Source organism: Vicugna pacos, chromosome 11, assembly GCF_048564905.1.
Source record: "Vicugna pacos chromosome 11, VicPac4, whole genome shotgun sequence".
Taxonomy (NCBI): Eukaryota; Metazoa; Chordata; class Mammalia; order Artiodactyla; family Camelidae; genus Vicugna; species Vicugna pacos.
In genome coordinates, this window is record NC_132997.1 from 76,358,933 (window position 1) to 76,379,725 (window position 20,793).

Here is a 20,793-nt window from a genome sequence, read left to right on the forward strand (position 1 = left end):
TTTTATTTCTGCTATTAGCTGCAGATGGAGGGTAGGTAATACAGTGTCTGGTTACGTGGATTTTCACTGGGCATGACTACATAAAAGAGCAAATTTTAAAAGAGAAATCATTTTTGCTACTAAATTACATTAAGTAATAACTATATTCATAGCAGTTAAGGGCTCAGACTAAAGTCAGAGAGAACTGGGTTCAATTTTTGGTTCTGCCATTTGTCAAGCTACATGACTTTGGGCAAGTTATTGAAACCACTCTGAACCTTAGTTTCCTCATCTGTAAACTGAAGACAGTAACAGTAATTTACTTCACGGTGTGTTATGAGGATTAAACCTGATCATGTAGGTAAAATATTTAATACACTTCCTGGCAAACAGTAAGCATTCATGTTATTTTGTAAATGTCAGCTATGAGGATGGTGACGGTGACGATGAAGGAGGAGGAGGAGAGGAACTGTCATCATCTCCCAGACTGACTATAACATAAATAATACAGATGAGGCAGCAACTTCTGCATGGAGCCAACTGCTCAAAACTATTGTCTTCTTGAGAGGACGGGGGAGTAATAAGACTCTTACTTGTGATTACTGGTCACAAGAACACCAAGCAATTGACATTCCCCATACCGTAAGCTCTAAATGAACTGTGTATTCACAACAGACCCACAAGGATTTGGCAGCAGTTTACAAACAAGACCTTTATATATGGGTCCAAGAAAACTGTTGCCAAATGCCTTCTAGGGATAGAGGAGGGATGTGAAATTAATTTATTTACTCTTATAAAAAAATCCTGTACTTCTAGGAAAACCACTGATAATACTGTTAAATCTTTCAAATGGATCTACCTTTTAAATTTTGTTTTAAAAATTGCTCTTTTGGGACTTGACATTTACAAATCTGAGATGGCCAGGGCCCTACTTTAGACTCTCCCCATCTTTTCTGGGACCACAGCGAAAGCTTCCTAAATGGTTACCTACCAGTCCCTCTATTCTGTTTTCCACACTGCATCTAGGATTTTTTTTTTAATACAAAAATCTCATAATTCTCTACTGCTTGAAGTACAACAAGAGCTTTCCATCCACCACTGGAAGGAAGCGACTAAAACTCTTTTTTGCAGATCGTACAAAGCTCATCATGACCTGGTCCCCACCCACAAGTCTGGTCTCATTTCTGGACACTCTCCATCCACCATGTACCCTAAACTCTAGTCTCACCAAAATACTGGCAGTTCTCTACAAGGCGCTACAGCTTTATAACACATATACCACAATACATTATTACAACACAATACATCTACAGACTGCTGTTCAAACATTATCTCATGTGTGTGCTAGTGCTACTGTGGACAGGGGTGAATAGGAAGTCGTATTTTAGTTAAATAATCGCAGCAAGGAAGAACAATCAATAACTTGCAAATCAGCTCTGATTAACACTTTTATTGTAAATCATAATCATATTTTATGTTTTAAGTATTTGGAGTTACCAAAAGAGATTATGACCAAGGCCAACTTCCACCTACGAAATATAAGAAAAAAGTTTGAACACACTGGTAAAATTCAACACAGAGATTTTCATTAATTTACTGTTATCAGTGCCTTTAACTAAAGCAAACCTCTTAACATAACCAATTAATCTTATAATAGAAGTGTAAGTAGGGCTGTAATAAATGTATTAAATGTCTTTCCATTCTATGTTAGATTTTTAGCCGTGGTTTATTACCTATTTGGCTTTAAAACTAAATGAAAATACTGACATTGAGATACTTTATTCTTACAATCATCAAGTCACTAAAGCCGAACATAGTTTCACACTTCAACAATCTTCATCCTTTTTACTTTAATATTGACTCATTACCCTGCAGAACTATCACAGTTGACTAGTAGGTCAAGGCAGCAAGACTAAAACAAAAATAAAACAAAACTGGACTTCTTCCTGTCTACAGTGGTCCAGATACTGTAATTACTAAATAACATCTAGGCAGTGGCAGCAAAAAGAACAGGTAATGAAAACTATGGTTTTGAAGAACATTCACATTAGTATTACACTCCACAGCTCAGCTAGACGTTCAAGAATACAGGACCCCAGCAGGCACTAACAAAGGTCTGGTTTTAATGTAAACTCATTCTCCTCTTCCCTGACCCTCCAGGGATTCTGTTTCCTGATAAGCAGATCTAAACTGTAAGACAATAATATCCCAAGGAGGTTCTGGCACTGAGCCCCAGAAATCCTTAAAGCAACAAACACTGTCCACAAGAAGAAAACCAGAGCACTCGCTCCCCCATTCTCCCCTCTGACTCGAGGGAACATGAAAATGCCTTGTCAAAGAGAAGTTATAAAGTTCCTTCTGAGGCAAAACGTTTTTAAACAGAGATGGTCTGCTGTTGATAATGTCATTCCCTGTCACCCGGGACACTCTGAAAGACTCCTCGGAAATGACCTCCAGGCCAGACCAAGCTATCTGTGGGCCAGTGAATCCTTTCTATTTATGGAAGCTAAATAACTTGGAACCTCATGGAATAACTGACAGATTCAAAGTGTAAATTAACTCACAAGACAATAAGGTGGCATCACAAGCCATTTTAAAAAATCCAGAATGTGGGAAACTATACAAAATTCTTTAACAAAATAAACTGTAATCAAAAATCAAAATGAAAGTGGAAGGAAAGGGAATTGATTAATTAAAAGCTACTTAAGAAACATATTAACTGAATACCATGGGTGCCATTTCTTGAATTCTTATTCAAACAAGTCAATTGTTTAAGAAATTGAGACAAATGGCAGAAATTTTGAACACTGACTAGCTTCTTGATTATGTTAAGGAATCAGTGCTACTTTTTTAAGGTGACAGTAATGGTACTGTTGTCATATGTAAATAATAGGGAATTCTTTTTCTTTTTCTAGGTCACCAAAACCAGAGGGTCTATAAAAAGGCAAAGAGAGGTAGAACCCAAACCAACTCAGCTTTCTAGATCTTACATAGAGTGTTGGATACATGGATGTTTGTTGTACTGTTCTTTAATCATTTTTGCAAATCTTAGATACATCTTTAGGAAAAGGTCGAAAAGCCAAGCAATGCTCCCTGGATAGGTAGTTTCAGAGCCTTTCCCTTTTTGAGGTGCCACCAGTTTGTGACTGCCCACAGAGCCAACACAGGATCTGGGAAAGAGCTCCCTGAGCAGCTCCAGCTGCAGACAAAATCCTCCCGGCGCTGGTGAGCAGTGCGGTGAACAAGAAAAAAGGACAGCCCTCAATAGCCATGTGACTGTGTCAGCCACTCCTGGCTTCAGTCACCTGCTTACCTGAGGCCTGCTACGGCATGCTGGTTCAGAATGGGCTTTGGCCAAAAACAGACGTGAGTCTGATTTTCAGTTCTATCATTTAACAGCAGAATAAACTTTAGGGCAAGTTTCTTAACCAATTTGTACCTTAGTTTCTCCATATGTAAAATGAGGGTTACAACAGCTCCTTTCTTAAAAACTGTTCTGGAGATTAAAAGGGAGTGCATTTAGTATGGTGGCTGGCTACCATATAAGCTGTCATTATTACATTATTGTTGTTTTATATTCCTTTCATTTGAATTCAGACTATTAGTGAAACCCAAGACATTCATTATTGTAATTAATAATTACTTATTGCTATCATTATGTCATTACTGTTGTAGGAAGGAGAAAGAGACACATCTGATTAGAGTCGAAAGTGGGGACATGGAAATTAATAGAATATATATGGGTAGATCTGGATCAGACTTGAGGGCCAGGCAGCAGAGTTTAAGATTTGCTGGGTAACAAGTGTTGAGCAGCAACATAAATGAAGGCAGTACTTCAAGACCATGACTCAGACAATGGTTTATACTAGATTGGGCCTGTGGCACTGGCCTCCAGGACAGCATTATGGTGTATTTGTGACAACTTTTTCCTTCAGCATCCTATACAGCGCTATTAATATAATTTGAGGCCTTGCTTTATTATGAAGTGACATGACTGCTCATCATGACAATCCTCAACCAAATCCAAAATGACAGAAATGCCAAATGCTTTTTGCATGGCTGGGGATGGGAGGAAAGAATAAACGAGAAAGGGGGAGGACATGGGGCATGAAGCTGGGAGTTCAGCACAACTCGGCACATCCATTGCAACTTTTCCTGCTGATGGAGCAGATCATTTATCCTTAGAGAATCAATCACCTCATGGAAACAATGCAGAGTGTGTGCTGGGCCCAGAACCCACGGCCAGAACGTCAGCATTGACCATTCTCTCTGGGGCCCTACTTCCACCATGTGCTTGTCAGCAACACAGGCTCTCACACTCCACTTGCAGAAACCATAGACCTCACAGGAATGGCTACACGAGATGTGGAGAAATTAGCTCTGTGGCTGGGTTGACAGTTATACTCGCTTATAAGGTCAAGGAGGAAATGGGGACTCTACCAGTTTACTGAACCCATGCATTTAAAAGAGACTAAGAGAACTTTCTTCCCTTACCCCTCCCTTATATCTCCCCCTGTCTGTATCACAGGGCTGCCTCCTTACAGACTGATTCACTTTGTGGGTTCCCTCTGTTGGGGGTATGTTATGCACCAGGCAAGGATCCAGGTGCTTGGGATTTATCAGTGAACAAGATTCCTGCCCTTGATGAACTTCCTCCTTAAGGGATGGGGAAGGCAGATAATAGCATTTTCTGAAGTGACAGGTGTTTTGGCAAATGAAAAAGAGCAGGGTGAAGGGATGAGCAGTGAGGAGGGGAGGGCAGTTCAGTATTGAATCCACCAGGTGACAGGAATGTTAACTTAAGAATTCTGTCACTTCCTGTAATTTATTACCACAGCCCCTCAGCAAAAGGTGATTAGGGAAACAAGACAGAAGTGTTGGGTTTATTTCAGGATCAAAAGAAAATAAATTACAACCATTTTCTCTATATTTTTTATTTTCTGAAAGATGAATGCAAATGTAGTCCAAATAAGGAAGGTGCTAACTGAACTGAAGCAAAGTGACATCAAATCGACTTCTCTCCAAAGGGAACCCTTCTACGCTGTTGGTTGGAATGCAGTTTGGTGCCTCCACTGTGGAAAACAGTATGGAGATTCCTCAAAAGACTAAAAATAGACTTACCATATGACCCAGTAATCCTGCTCCTGGGCATATATCCAGAAGGAACCCTAATTCAAAAAGACACCAGCACCCCAATGTTCATAGCAGCACTATTTACAATAGCCAAGTCATGGAAACAGCCTAAAAGTCCATCAACAGATGACTGGATAAAGAAGTTGTGGTATATTTATACAATGGAATACTATTCTGCCATAAAAATGACAACATAATGCCATTTGCAGCAACATGGATGGACCTGGAGAATGTCATTCTAAGTGAAGTAAGCCAGAAAGAGAAAGAAAAATACCGTATCATATCACTCATACGTGGAATCTAAGAAAAAAAAAGAAGAAGATGAACTTAAATACAAAACAGAAACAGACTGAGACATAGAATACAAACTTGTAGTTTCCAGGGGGGGAAGGAGGTGGGAAGGGACAGACTGGTAGTTCGAAATTTGTAGATACTGACAGGTATATATAGAATAAATAAACAAGTTTATACTATATAGCACAGGGAAATATATACAAGATCTTGTGGTAGCTCATGGTGAAAAAGAATGTAAAAATGAATATATATATATATATACATGTATGACTGAAAAATTGTGCTCTACACCAGAAATTGACACAACGTTGTAAACTGACTGTAATTCAATGAAATTAAAACAAAAATCAACTTCTCTCTCCCTTCGCTCCCCCAAGCTAGTCTTTGGTCCGCTGGCATTTGGGCTATGGCTTCTCCATAGTCTGATAATGAGGCTGGGCTGTCTGTACACTGACACAGCCTGTTCAAAATGTCCAATTATCAGCAAGCTGTAACCCTGCCCCTAATAAGCTAATCATATCTTTCTTGTTGCTTTTTTTCAGAGGACCAATCAAAGGAAGACAAACAAGAGCTGATGGCCTAAGCCTGAAAGAGGAGGGGTGAAACAGAATTACATAGCCCAATGTTAGGTTCACTCTCATCCTCCGCAATACATCCCCCAGCCCCACAAAAAGATCAGAGAGCGAGAGAGAAATACGTAACACTTTAACAGGGGTTGGTGCTAAGATGCAAGATTAAAGATTTGCTTTTCTGTATCTTGCAAATTTTTGACAATGAAGAGGTATAATTTTTACAATTAGAAAAAAAAAATAGCTAGTTAAAAAAAAACAAAAAACCAACCATGTGCCAAAAGAGATGGCCGTGAGAATCTACTACCCAACACCCTAGTAGTTGCTGGAGGGCTACCTGCTGAACTAACTCAATGTTTCGTGAAATGTATTTAGGTGAGATTTATACCCAGAGCAGAGACTGATCCACAGAGTAAGGAAACTATAATTTGACATATCTTATATTTACAATCATGCTGATGACTACAGTTATGCTGAATATAGCACTCTCATTCTTCACACCAAATATTTAAATTCTGACTCTTTGCAGGAGGAAAAAGTTGATCTAATGGTCAAATAAGCTTATATTGGAATTGTGAGATGTTTATCATAAATGTATATATGTAGGATTCAGAAATACTGAAGACTTTAATAAATCTTCTTATGCTTGAAGGTTAACCTTGGCATAGGCTTATGAGTTTGGTAAGCAGCCTCCTGATGCCACCTTATTTCTTTGGAGACAAATCCTGAAAAAGTATTCGACAAGGTTTAATATCCATTTATGATGAAAATGCTCAGTAAACTAGGAATACGTAGAGGAGACCACCTTAACTCGACAAAGGTACATCTAAAACCTAAAACAAATATTATAAGAAATGGCAAACTTTAGACTCATTCTCTTTGAAGATTGAGAACAAGACAAAGATGTTCACTAGCACAGCAAGTATTCTGACAAAGTCCTGGATGTTCTGGTCAGTGCTATAAAGGAAAGACAAATAAGAAGTATAAGGATGGGAAAGATGCAACAAACTATCACTATTTTCAAAGGATATGATTAACAATGGGGAGAAAAAAAACCAACAGAAATGAACAGACTATTTGAATAAGACAGTAAAGCCAGGCTGTCAGATACAAGATCTATTTTCAATAATCAATATCAACAGCCAACTGGAAAATAATAGTAATAGAAAGAAACATGATTCACAATGGCAACAAAACTATCAAGTATTTAGAAATTAATTTAACCAAGAATATGCTCCTAGACCTTTATGGAGAAAACTTTAAAGTTCTAAGGGACTTTAAAATGAGCTGATGAAGCACTTAGGGGTACTAAATGATGTCTGCAACTAACTCAAATGGGTCAGGGAAAAATGCACAGAAATGCAGAGAGGGAGTTAAAAAGCAAATATGGCAAAATGCTAACATCTGGTGAATCTAGGTGAGGGATACACAGGAGCTCTTTGTACTAATCTTAGAACACTTCTGTCAGTTTAAAGTTATTTCCAAATAAAACAAAAACCCTGAAAAAAAAAATGAGCTGAGTAAGTGAACACATTACATGCTCTTGAACGAAATGAGTTAATATCAAAAAGATGGCAAGCCTCTCCCAAATAATTTATAAATTCAATGTAATTCCAATAAAATCCCTCAAAAAATTTGAGGAACTTGATAAACTTACTCTAAATTTTATATGGAAAAATAATGGCCCAGGAGTAGCTAAGTAAACTTAAAAATAAAGAACAGAGATGGGGCGCTTGCTGTGCCAGTCATAAGTATATATTACAAAATTGCTGTAATAAAAGCAGAGCAATAAAAAATAGAGCAAGAACTGACAGACTAATGGAACAGAATAGAGGTTTAGAGACAGATCGGTATATCCACGGAAATCATACAGGAGAAAGAGGGTACCACAATGCAGTGGAGGAAAGCATGGCTTTTTTGGAGATGTTATTGGAAAAACTGGTACATTAAATGGAGAGTAATAAGGCTGGATCCCTTTCTAACATACTGTGCAATGTGGGCTTAGATGAATTAAAGAAACAGCTATGGCCTAGGGACTACGAAGCCTTCTTAAACAAACTCTAAAAGCATAAAATATAAGCCAAAGAATTTATTTAATTACATTGAAATTAAGAATTTTTCTTGATGAAAGAACAAAGACAAAACTAACAGATGAGACAATATCTGCAAAGTGACGATGAGTGAACATCTGTAACTGTCTTCCACAAGTCAACGGCAACAATACAGACAGCAGTTCCAACAGAAAGCAGGCAAAGATAGGAATAAGTAATTTACAGGTGACACTATATAAGAGATGTTCACAATTATTAGTCATCAAAGAAATACAAAGAAAAATGACAAGGTATCCTGTGTACCTATGAGATTAGAAAAGGTGAAGAGCTGGAGGAAGCTGAGTGTTGGTTGGCACATGAGGATGTAGGAACGAACCCTTGAACACATCCGGTGGGAGAGAGACTGGTGCAGTCATTGTAGGGAGGAATCTGGCACTGTTTAATCAGATTCAGGACATGCAAGCCTATGACTCAGCAATGCCCTTGTAAGTATATATCCTGCAGATATACTACACAGCTTTATAAGTGGACAGGCATGAAGATGCTCACTGCAGCAATGTTTGTGGTGACAGAGAGTAGGGACAACCTGAATAACTATCACACAGAGAAGAGATAAGTAAAACTGTGGTTCACACATGCAGCATGGAATATAAAGCAGCATTCAAAAACAAAGAATTAGATGTACACATAAAAAGACAGGTGGATCTTAAAAACAGTATCTGGGGCAGAGGATATAGCTCAGTGGTAGAGTGCATGCCTAGCATGCATGAGGTCCTGGGTTCAATCCCTACTACCTCCATTAAATAAAATAAATAAACCTAATTACCTTTCCACCAAAAAAAAGTTAAAAAAAAAAAAAAGAAAGAAAAAAAGAAACAGTACCCAGAGGAAAGAGAAGCAAAATGAAACAGCATTCATTACAGACTAAAATACATAATTATAAAACAAATACCCCACTTTGCAAGATCCTATACAGATTAAAAGAAACATACGCATTAGAATGAGCACCTTACCGGGCATGAGGTAAATAGGAGAAGGATAAGGGAATTAAAAACAAAAAGAAATCTTTTAGACTCCTTGCATGTAAAAAAGAAGAATTCAAATAACCTATGATAAAAATAAAATTAGAATTGTTTCCTTCCCCTAAGCTTCCAACTTTCCTAACAACAAAAGCAACTGGTTGCCAGCTCTGTTGATGAGTAACAGCTTTTCATCCTTTTTCAAGCAGGAAGGGAAAAATTCAGGGATCAGCAGAGTACTAAAGGGATCAGCGGAGAATGATCACGAAACAATGTTTTTGTTCTCGTGACCTGACAACCTGACTGAAAAGACCTGATTACCTCTTGATTAGGAGTGATTCAGCTAAAGGCAGGTCGGCGGCATCAAGTTTTCAGGTCATTTGAAACGAATTACCTTTAGACCCTAATCAAATATAGTCCTCTGGGTCCTCACAGTGATTTCACACTAACTTACAATCTAAAAATTCTAGAGCAACAGGGCACCTGGTTATTTTACAGATGAGGAACAAAGGACTGTGGTTGAGGGTCACACAGCTGGTATGAAAGGGACGCTAATGCTCACTGCCCTTGAGCCCCTTCTGTCCATCTGGCCCTGCAGCCAGACTGATGGTGTTAAAACACAAGTCGTCATAAGCTTCTCTGTTCAAAACCCTCTACTGGCTTCCCCCTCACGCAGAACAAAGACCAAAACCCTGGCAACTGCCTCACTGCTGTGCTCCTCCCTACTCCCACCGCCTCTCATCTGCTGCACTTTCCCCTCGCCTACATGGGGACCGCCTGGCCACCACGACCTCACCACCCCGCACACATGCCAAACATGCTCCTGCATCAGGGCTTGGAATGCACTCATCCCTCCGCCTCCTGCTCACTCCCTCATTCCCCTCAAGCCTAAGGTCAAAAGCCATCTTAGTGGAGGCCTTCTTTGATGGCTTTGCGTAGAAAATATATCCTCCCTGACCCCTGCACACTTAGCCTTTTCCACTTACACCTCTTTTAAAGTTCACAGCCCTCACGACCACGTGACCACGATCCATGTACTTTTTATTTCCCGTCTGTCTCCACCGCACAAGAATATCTATTGCATGAGGGCAGGGTTTTGTCTGTTTTGTTCACAGCTGTATCCCAGCACTTAGAACAGAGCCTAGCATATACAGGTGCTCTATAGTAAATATTTGCTGAATGAATGAGCAAGACCAAAACTCATGCCTTCAGACTCCTAGCACGGTACAATGTCACATGTAAACGCCCTATCTGCTCCACCCTGCTGCTCAGCTCTTGGTGGTCACATCCTCCAAATTAGAAGAACCTACAAATCTGAAAATGGAATACTACATTTCAGCTATTCTGCCTCTATTTTACCTCCTATGGCTGACTTTTATGCATCGAGATTAAGAACCCAACCAAAACTTAACGTCTTAGTTTGCTTAACAGCTCTTTAATCATAAAGCTGATGTGATTTTACAGCTATTTTAGACCTTTCTGCCTTTCCAGGTGAGAGACTGATAGCTTATAATTAGCTCCTAGCCAACAAGACTAAGTTACCCAATCTTGAACATTAGTTTATTCAGATGTTTTCTTAAGCAAGACATAATAAGAAACTATTTAATAGTAACTGAATTTATGTTTACAACTTTTCTTAAGTATTCTGAATGAATTTTAAGGATGCTTGAATTAAGACCAAACACAACTGAGAATTTCAAAGCAGGTAATCTTGTAATAATGCTGCAACATACGTAACACATTAACTGACAGAAACAACAGAATAATAAACCTAGAAAATAATTCAACCTTTATACGTGGCAAGAGGTATGCAAGCCTCCATTTGCGTTCTAGTTTAATTGCTTTTATCATTTAAAAAAGTTTTCCAAATTTAAAAACTATCTGCAATTTGAAAAATCACTTAAGTGTCTGAAATTTGAGAAATCATTTTTTCTTATTTTAGCCCAACTGTCATAAAATGACTGGGAAGGTTGAGAATAATAACACATTTGAAGATTCACTATGCATCCTGCAGAAAGGATTTCCTTCTGAGGCACACATAAGTGATATTACTGGCCCTGGAGTGTTCCTAAATTGCAGTCTCCAAATTTAGGGAAAGTAAAAATCTAAACACATTCTACTTACCCCCTTTTCAGAACCAGAGCCTCATGAAGTCGTGCACTACGTTCTAAAAATGAATACCTACTCTCAGTTTTTAGGAGATCCTAAACGGTGATTCAAGAGTATCATTCATCATGATCCTTAAGAGGAAAAAAAGTAGTGTAAGTTCCATCAGTGCTTGAAAGAGCCTCTGAATTGCAATGTGGATGAAAGAGGAACGTGAAAGGGTCTCCACAGAGAAGAGGGGTATTCAGAAGAAAGGAACCAAAGAAGGCCCAAGAGGCAGGAAAGGCCCGGCTTTGGGGCTGCAAAACAAAATAAATAACTTCTACATATTTGAACAGATTGTCTCTGAAGATTATTATCATATCTCAGTCAAAAATTCACACAATATGAACACTGTATAAAAGACATCTTATCACATTTTCTGAGGCAGAATGTCCTTGGCTTATTCCAAAAGTTATCTGCGCACTGCACAGACCCCACTCCCAGGCCAGATTTTAGCTATTTTCCACCACACACAAAGCACTCCATTTCAGTCTCCGAATTTAGTAAATTTAACACTGAAGTCATTCGAAAAATCTCTTTTCACTTACGTTAGCTCAACGCTGAAAAAGTGACTGGGAGGGTTGAGAATAATATTGAATTTGAAGGTTCACTATGCATCATGAAGAATTTTTCAAAAACCTGTTTTCTCAAAATTTTGTTATTGTCATAATGAGTGACATATGTTTCAAATTAACATGTAAAATCAAGGAACTTTAAGAGCTGGGAGTCCTAGAGGTCCTTTAATTCGACAATTTAGAGAAAAACAGGTGCTGAGGGATAAACTTGCTCATCACCTGGAATCTATTCAATGCTGTGAGAGTAATAAATGCAGCATCAACTCTGAGAAACCACACCTGTGCGCTGGCAGGTACTTCACTCTTCAATATATAACTATTGATTAATGAGTCTTGAAACTTCAGCTACACAAACAGGTGGAACTAAACTATGCTCAAACCCTAAATACCACATACTGCTTCATATCACAGCATCACTGATTACAAAAAGTGTTTCAACAGAAGATGCTCATATTATACAAAAGAACTACTGTAAAACAGACCTAAAGGCAAGTTACCAATATTACAGAAGGTTGAGTGCCCTTCATTATTATGTAAATGAGACAGGCAATAAAGGATAGAGATTGCATTTAAAGTGTTTTTTTAATTTATAATTTAACTCTATAAACAAGGTCCTACTGTATAGCACAGGGACTATATTCAGCATCTTGTAATTACCTATAATGAAAAGGAATATATACATTGTGATAGCCTATAACGAAAAAGAATATGTGTATGTATAACTGAATCACTATGCTGTACACCAGAAGCACAAAAATGTAAACCAACCATACTTCAATTAAAAATAAAATTTAACTCTATACATCAAGCATTCTCCACAGAGCCTAATTTACAACAGACCTGGCCTGTCTGCAACCCCCATATTCCTCTATTCAACTGACAGCATCAACATCCTTTTCAAGGTTACACACCACGAGAAATTGATGCCTGGTGGACATCACTACCTGCGGCAGGAATGCAGGTGTTTAAAACTAAATTATAACCAAACTTGCATCTCTAGCCAAAAAGGTCTTACTGTTGCTTCGGAAACCATTCCCCCTTGCCTCCCTGACACTGAATCACGGACTCCTATACCGACTGGATGTGACTCTGCCAGACAGAAGTATTTTCTTCATCTGTAAAATAAGGGGGCTGGACTAATGCTGGATTCTTTTCTAGCTCTCAAATTCCGCCTCATTGCCGGAGTGGCAGGGCGGTGCAGTGAAAAGAGCTCTGGGCTTGCCTGACACCATTTAAAAAGCCCACGTCCGCATCCCTCGGACTGCTGGCCACTCGGCCTCCCCAACTCCCGGGCACCTCCCAATGTCCGACTGACCTGGACCGGAGAACTCCGACGAGGACCGAGGGCCCAGCGCCCCACCGCCCCACCGCCCCTCGGGGGCTCCCGGCCGGGACAGCGGCCGCGAAAGGGCAGGGGCGGCGCAGGCCCCGCCGCCAGGCGCCTTTCGGGGCGCGGGTCCCCTCCGCCCACCACCCCCGGACAGCGACCCTGGCTCCTGGTCCGGCCCCGCCCGGCCCCTGACCTGCTCTCCACAGACCGGCGGTCCCTCGGCGCGGCGGGCAGCTGCGGCCGCCCGTCCAGGGCCCGCTGTCACCTCCGCCCCTGGAAGAGGCGGGCGGGTCAATCCGGTGTGACTCAACGCGGCGGCCCCGCCTCCCGCCTCTCGCCTCCCGCCTCCCTCCCAGGCTTCCGCCTCTAGCGGCCCGCGCAGCTCGGGGTCGCCACGCTCCGTCCCCGCGAACCCACCCGCCTGGCGTCCGCCGCGCCCCTAGCGGCCCGCTCGGCCCCGCCCACCCCGCAACGTCAGAGGGGGCGGTGCCCCACGACCTCCACTCTGGGAAACTGAGGCAGAGGACCGCGCCCCGCGGATTCTTCTAGTGCGGCCCCAGAGTCCGCCGCTCGCGGGGCATTCAGTGCTCTGTGCAGCTCCCGCTGATCGAAAGTTCCTTTCCTTCCTTGCTGATCCCTCACCCGCCACTCTCCCCCTCCCACCTAACAAAAGGTCAAAATCCCATTTAGAGAAGGTCCGTTCAATTCCTGTCAGTGGTGCCGGCCTTTAAGCTTCCCTGAGGCAGTTTCCTTTATCAGGTCACAAATACTTGGCGTTCACTTTGGTCTGTTCATTTTTTTTCTGAGAAAAATCTCTCAGGACATCTTGAAGAATTTAAGAGCAAGGAATAACAGAATGCAAAAATTGGGCAGGGCCGAGAGCATGATTTTAACTCGTTCCTGAATCCTTGCAGGATTCCCTTTGTGTTAATGGCCACACAGTCACACTGCACTTGGTCAGTTGCTTGAATTTCTGTACCTGATTTCTCGGATTTACCTAGGAGATGCTCAAGAAAGCAACAAGTCTATCACTGTGAATACATAACAGATAAACCTCTACAGACGGTCTCCACTTACAACTGTTGGACTTAAGGTTTTTTTCCACTTTAGACGGTGAGAAAATCGTAGGTATTCAGTAGAAACCGCGCTCTGAATTTTTATCTTTTCCCCAGCTGGCAATACACCCTATGATATTATGCGCAGCAACAGCGAGGCAGCCACAGCATCAGGAGGGTAAACCACCTACACACTTAGCAACCATTCTGTACTTATATAACCATTCTGTTTTTCACTTTCAGTACAGCATTCAATAAACTACATGCGATATCCAATACATTATCATAAAGTAGAGAGGGTAATTAGGTTTTTTTTTTAATGGAGATAACTAGGTATTGAACTTAAGACCTACTGCATGCTAAGCATGCGCTCTGCCTCTGCCTTATTCCCTCCCTCGAATTGGACTCTTCAGTGAGTACACTAAACTTTAAGAACCACTGCCCTAGGGCATTGTAAAGACTAAATTATCAAAAGCAAAACAGTATTCTTTCACTCCTCAACAAAGATTTGCAGTGCAACATTTGCAATGCAACAGGCGTTGCGGAAGATGTCTGGGACCAAACATACAACAAGCTCTCTGCCTTCATGGAACTCACATTCTAGAGTGAGGTGACAGAATAAATAAATAAACAAATAATAAGCCAAATAATTATAGGATGTGGTGAATGCTGTGAAGGAAATAAACCAGATGCTAGTCTAAATTAGGTCATAGAGAATTAAACCCTAATGCCCTCGGCATCCATTGTATGTAATGAATTAACCTCTCTCCTATGCCAGGAGAATGGTACAAGTCATACACTGTCTTTGAGAGAATTGAGAACAGAATCACTGAGTTCTGTGGTTTAGATGAGGATCTGGTCTGATAAGGGCCAAAGTAAGAAGTGGAAACCTCCTTTGAATATACTGGTTGGTGGTCAGGGCAAGTCTCTGGGGATGTAATGTTTACTTGAGACCAAAATGATGAGTAAGAATCAACCATGTAAAGTGCTGAGGAAGTGCCTTTCCAGTGGAAGAAACTGCAGGTGCAAAGCCCTGAAGTGGAAAATAACTTGATCAGTTTCAGAACAGAAAAGAAGCTTGTGTGAAAAAGACCAAGTATTATGAGCTGACGTTATCAAACAAACAAGGGTGAAGATCATCCTGAGCCTGACGGACCGTGGTAATGAGTTTGCATTTCATTTTAAGTCAATGTATTAATAAATTATAAAATATCCTCACTTGAAGGGACTGAAATGAAAAGGGTCAAAAGAGAGAAATGTGTGTGGAGCTTCTTCGTTAGCAATAATGACTATAGCTGTATGTGTAATATTAAAACAAAAAAGTTTAATTTCTTTTCCTGGATAATCCTCAATAAACCAAAACACAGAAGGATACAACACTTGTGCATGTTAATCTCATTGATCAAAACTATTTAGGTATGTCATCCTTTGCTCTCATGTCTGAACCTAAATCCAACCTATCAGGACACACCCAGGCGTCCACCACGGTTATGATGAACTGCATCACTAATGGTTTCCATAGCTTGGCCACAAATCAAAGCCAACTCCCTGTGGCATCCCTCTGGAACAACTTGGTGGAAGAATGTAGAAGGCATAGGTTTAGCTTTCTAAGATGTCAAAGAAGGAAGAGAGCACTTGGAAACACTATTAACTATTCATCAAAATGGTGCTGGAATGCACCGGGAGAGAAAGGAGAGGACTCCAGTTGGATGGAGGCGGGAAGGGTAAGGGAAGTCTGGAGCTCTCTTTGGGAAGGGAGGCGCCCAGGATGATTTTGGAAGGAGGGTATCCGTCTAGTGGACTTGCAGTAGGGCAAGGCCAGCTCCCAGAAGAAGACAACAGAGGCCATTTGGTTCCATTTAGGAATAGACCTCAGTTGGCAAAAGTAAAGCCAATTCCCATTTTGTTCTGAATTTGGAAAAAGGACTGTATCATGTTTATCCTAAGGGTTGTTCTTTTACATTGAGGTAGAGTTTCCTAGGGGCTCCTTCTCTTCCTATCTACTTGTAAAACTTGAAATTGGTTTAATGAGGAACAGGAAATTCCTTCATAATTAGAAGTAAAAATCAAACCAGCAAACAAATAAACAAATCTGCCTTAAAATACTAATGCCTAGTTGAGGTAATATTTTGGAAAAAACTCATACTCATATGTAGCTGTCAAAATATATTTAAGTGATATTATCAGAGCTCTTCCTATTTCCATGAGGAGACAAGAAATAAAGAAGATATTTCAGGATCTGGAAGGAGATAAGGGAAAGAAAGAGAGGGGAAGCTGAAATACTGAAGACAGTTTTACAGTAAATGTTTACTGAGAACCTGGCTTACCATATATTATCTTGTTTTTTCTTGTATTAATCAGGAAAGTATTTATTACCCTAAGAAATAGAACCAGAGTTCCCCTCATTTGAAAAGAATCAATAATTCTTTTAAAATAATTTATAAATCATCTCTATTTTTCTTTTCAGGTTGTCTTCATTAATGAAGAAAGAAAATCAAGCTCATCTTTTCCTTCTCTAAATAATATTGGTTGTTTTGTCTGAGCCCGTATCATGACAACAAGCCAGCAAGTTATTGTTATCTTTAGCTTATAAATGAGGAAGTGAGGCTCCATGGGGTTAAGCAGCTGGTCTAGTGCCTTCCACACTTTCCATACTTGAGACATCTCTATACCATTTTTTGCCATAATCTTGTCCTCTCAGAAAACCATCATAATAATTCTTGACTAAATGGCATATTATCTTTCTATTTTTAAAATATTTTTATTTAAATCCACTCACTTTATTTTTAAGGGACATTTTGTGCCACTCCCATAAATACAAAATCAGTATATGGATTGCAATTCATAGGAGGTAATCTTTAAAACAAATATAGTGAATACAGAATGGTTACTAAATTCTAATCCTGAGTCTGAGGTCTACTCTCCATTTGTTAAAAAATGAAACTAGCCAGTGTTAGAAAGTTAGCACCAAACAGAAACTTTCTTCTTGACATATTCAGAAAAATCTAAAGAAATTGTTAAGACAATAACTTTTTCACTAAGTAGTTTATTGCTTGGTCAGAGCATCAAGCAGAATTGGCTCCCAATCACTTATATTGTCCTGAAGAATATCTTGAGTACTACTCATGATTCCTTACCCATATTTTGGGAAATACCTGATTTTCCCAAGATAACAGAGCTTGTAAAGGGCAAAGATAGAATTCAGACCACCCTCTGCCAGTTTCAAAGTCTTTCCATTGTGCAATGTGGGTTCCCCACTCAAATAGTTTCAAAACCTCATTCTGAGCTGGCCATGTTTGTCTTCCGTATTTTATCCTGGTGAGACCATAAGGTTTAGTGATATGACCTTCAGTGTCCTTCCTGAAAATGTGCCAGGAACTATACATCACACTCCAGAGGAAGCCTGACTCTTGTGGGGCCTGGTGGAACTGTGCTCTTTTGATGTGATACTGTGCCTCTTTAGCATAGTCTGGGGTTTAAGCAGTTGGATGACATTGCTATCTCTGGTTGAACTGTGGTCACATTCATGTGCCCCTACCTCCACCTCCTATACGGTATGTATCTGTTTGAAATTAGTGTAAAGTGTTTCACATAAATGAGTTATCTGACATCCTGTTGTACTAAGTCAGGTCTACATTACAAAGTAGGGGACTGAATAATAGGATGGTGATTCTCTGTCCTTTGACAGGGCTGATCAGTCACTTCACACGTTATTGTAAAAAGTGCCTACTTTCTTTCTTCACAGAAGGCGAGTTCACTGAAGGCAGAGACTAGTGAATTTATATTTATATCCTATTGCGTAGCAAAGTGCCTGGCCCTTAGATGTATTCTAATAAATGTTTGTTAAATGACTGAGTTCACTTGAGTTAAGAGTCAACAGTAAAATCAAAATGGTGCTTGAATTTAATAAATATGTAATGTTCTTTTGTTGTTTTTGTCCATAACCATCTATTCTTCTTTATTTGGTAACAGTGTTTTGTTTTTTAAAAAATGGGAACTAACTCTTCTACATTAGTCTCCCATATCCAGCCTCTGCCTTGTGGAAGTGGGCTTAAAACCCCAGACTGACCAATCAGAGTTACCATGATAGTTTTAGGGGCAGACAAGTAACTGAATTTATGCTATTTAGAGTCAGGCCCCAAATCAATAATCCATTGCTAGGCTGGCAGACTACCAGCTTGAAGCTGCTACTGGTCATCTAGTCTCCACATGGGAAGCAGCTGTGTGAGAAGGAAGTCACCACTGAAGACAATAAAATCAAGAAGAGGAAAAAGATTCCAGCCTGCATAACTGGGGCACCTGGATCCAGCTATGTCTGAAAATCTCTTATATAAATTTTTAGTTATTTGGGCCAGTAGGCACATGAAAAAATGTTCAGTATCGCTAATTATCAGAAAAAATGCAAATCAAAACTACAATGAGGGTATCACACCTCACATCGGTCAGAATGGTCATCATTCAAAAGTCCACAAACGATACAAATACTGGAGAGGGTGTGGAGAAAAGGAAACACTTCGTACACTATCCTATCCGTCGACAGATGACTGCATAAAGAAGTTGTGGTATATTTATACAATGGAATACTACTCATAGATTAAAAAAAAAGAGAATAAAATAATGTCATTTGGAGCAACATGGATGGACCTAGAGATTATCATTCTAAGTGAAGTAGGCCAGAAAGAAAAAAATACCACATAATATCACTTAAAAAATGGGAGTCATTTTTGAAAATGTGGACTCTAAAAAAAAGAAAAGAAAAAAGAGGACACTAATGAACTCATCTGCAAAACAGAAACAGACTGGCAGACACAGTAAACAGTTTCACGGTTACCAGGGAAAAGGGAGTAGGAAGGGATAAATTTGGAAGTTGGAGATTTGCAGATGATAAACACTATGTATAAAAATTGGTAAAAAAAAAATTTTCTTCTGTATAGCACAGGGAACTATATTCAATATCTTGTAATAACCTTTAGTGAACAAGAATATGAGAGGGGGTATAGCTCAGTGGTAGAGTGTGTACTTAGCATGCATGAAGTCCTGGATTCAATCCTCAGTACCTCCATTTAAAAAATTAATTAAAAAATATGAAGACAAATATACGTATACATATGCATGACTGGGACATTATGCTGTACACTAGAAATTGACACATTGTAACTGACTATACTTCCATTAAAAAATTTTTTTGTTATTGGAATCACTTAAAGTCCCATCTTTAAACCACTGGTTCAGAAATACCAGTCTGAGATGAAACACTTACTGTCCCAAGCAAAATGAGAAAAATAATTTCATTGGTAGCACTTTTTTATTCTCAGATTGTATCCTTCCAATTTTGGGCATTAAAGTGTTTATGAGTTGATGATGATAGTAGGTAGCAATTGTACTTTTCTACTTGCCCTTAATAGAAAACTAGAAAGTTAGTCTCTAATAGAAAGTTAGCAGACCCTTTATCCATCCCTCTGTCTTAGTCTGCTCCGGCTGCTATAACAAATTCCCAGAGACGGGGTAGCTTAAACAAATACTTACTTCTCACAGTGCTGGAGGCTGGAAGTCTGAGATCAGAGTGCCAGCAGGGCTTGGGTTCTGGTGAGGACCTGCTTCCTGGCTTGGAGCTGGCCTTCTTGTAGCCTCATATGGCAGAGAGAGAAAGGGCTAGCTCGCTTCCTCTTCCTACCAGGACAACAGTTCCATCATGGGGGCTCCCCCTTCATGACCTAATTACCTCCCAAAGCTTCCATCCCCAAATACCATCATATTAGGGCTTTAGCATATGAATTTGGGGGGACACAAACATTCAGTCCATAGCACCTTCCATTAAAAAAAAAATGTTATCAGTCTGCAAAATATTTGCTTATAAACTACAGTGTGTGTAAAATACTGTATTTGGATATACAAAATACTTTCATAAAGTTGTGATCCTTTTATTTCTTAGTTTATTTGTACTTCATCTGATTCCAGAAAGGGTTTAAGGAAATTCTCTTGATTCCTTTGATCTAATGCCCAGGATGGACGCTTCATTACAAAGGCCTCACATGGGACGATCTAAAAGGAAGTCAAAGAGACCTTTCCTCCCTCCTCCTGTGGGGTAGACATGGATCCAAGTGATGATTTTATCTGCCTCCTCCCTGGGACGAGCAAGGGGAGGCAGTGTGTCCACAGAAACAGGCACCGCTCTGAAGGCTTCTCCTCAGCTGCTGGTCACCGACCTGGAAATGGCTCCAGGTCCCCTGCTTCTAGGTGAGGCCACATCCCACATGCAGCAGAGCCTGAGTGGGGTGAAAGTAAGGGGCGCAGGGAATGTGTGGGAAGTGAAGAGAATGAGAGCAGAAGAAGGAAAGACCCATGAGGGGAAGGGGTGTGGGGAGGAGCATTAAGTGAGGAGGGAAGGAGTGAGAGAAAGTGAGAGGGAAGAAAGCCCCTGTACATAGTGGAATTTAGCTTTCGGGAGGAGAGAGAATCGCTGTTTGATTAGGCATTTGCCCAGGGGGAATGTTTACTCATGGTTTAATAGTAAGAATGAAGTTAGTGTTAAAGTTGAAGTGAAGTAATACACTAGGCAGGAGGTGGGCATGGCGGCATGGCGGTGCAGGGTGTGTGTTGGGAGTGTGTGTATTAGACAAATCACGGTACCACACGTGTG

At 40.2% G+C, this 20,793-nt stretch overlaps 1 protein-coding gene across 1 annotated transcript in view; it reads right to left on the reverse strand.

The window, feature by feature from the left end:
* Nucleotides 1–13,389, reverse strand: part of DNMBP (dynamin binding protein) — a 92,728-nt gene extending 79,339 nt beyond the window's left edge. Inside the window, exon 1 of the mRNA XM_006210528.4 lies at nt 13,292–13,389. The gene's annotated coding sequence lies outside the window, so the exon portion shown is untranslated. The remainder of the gene's footprint in view (nt 1–13,291) is intronic.
* Between the last annotated feature and the right edge of the window lie 7,404 nt (nt 13,390–20,793).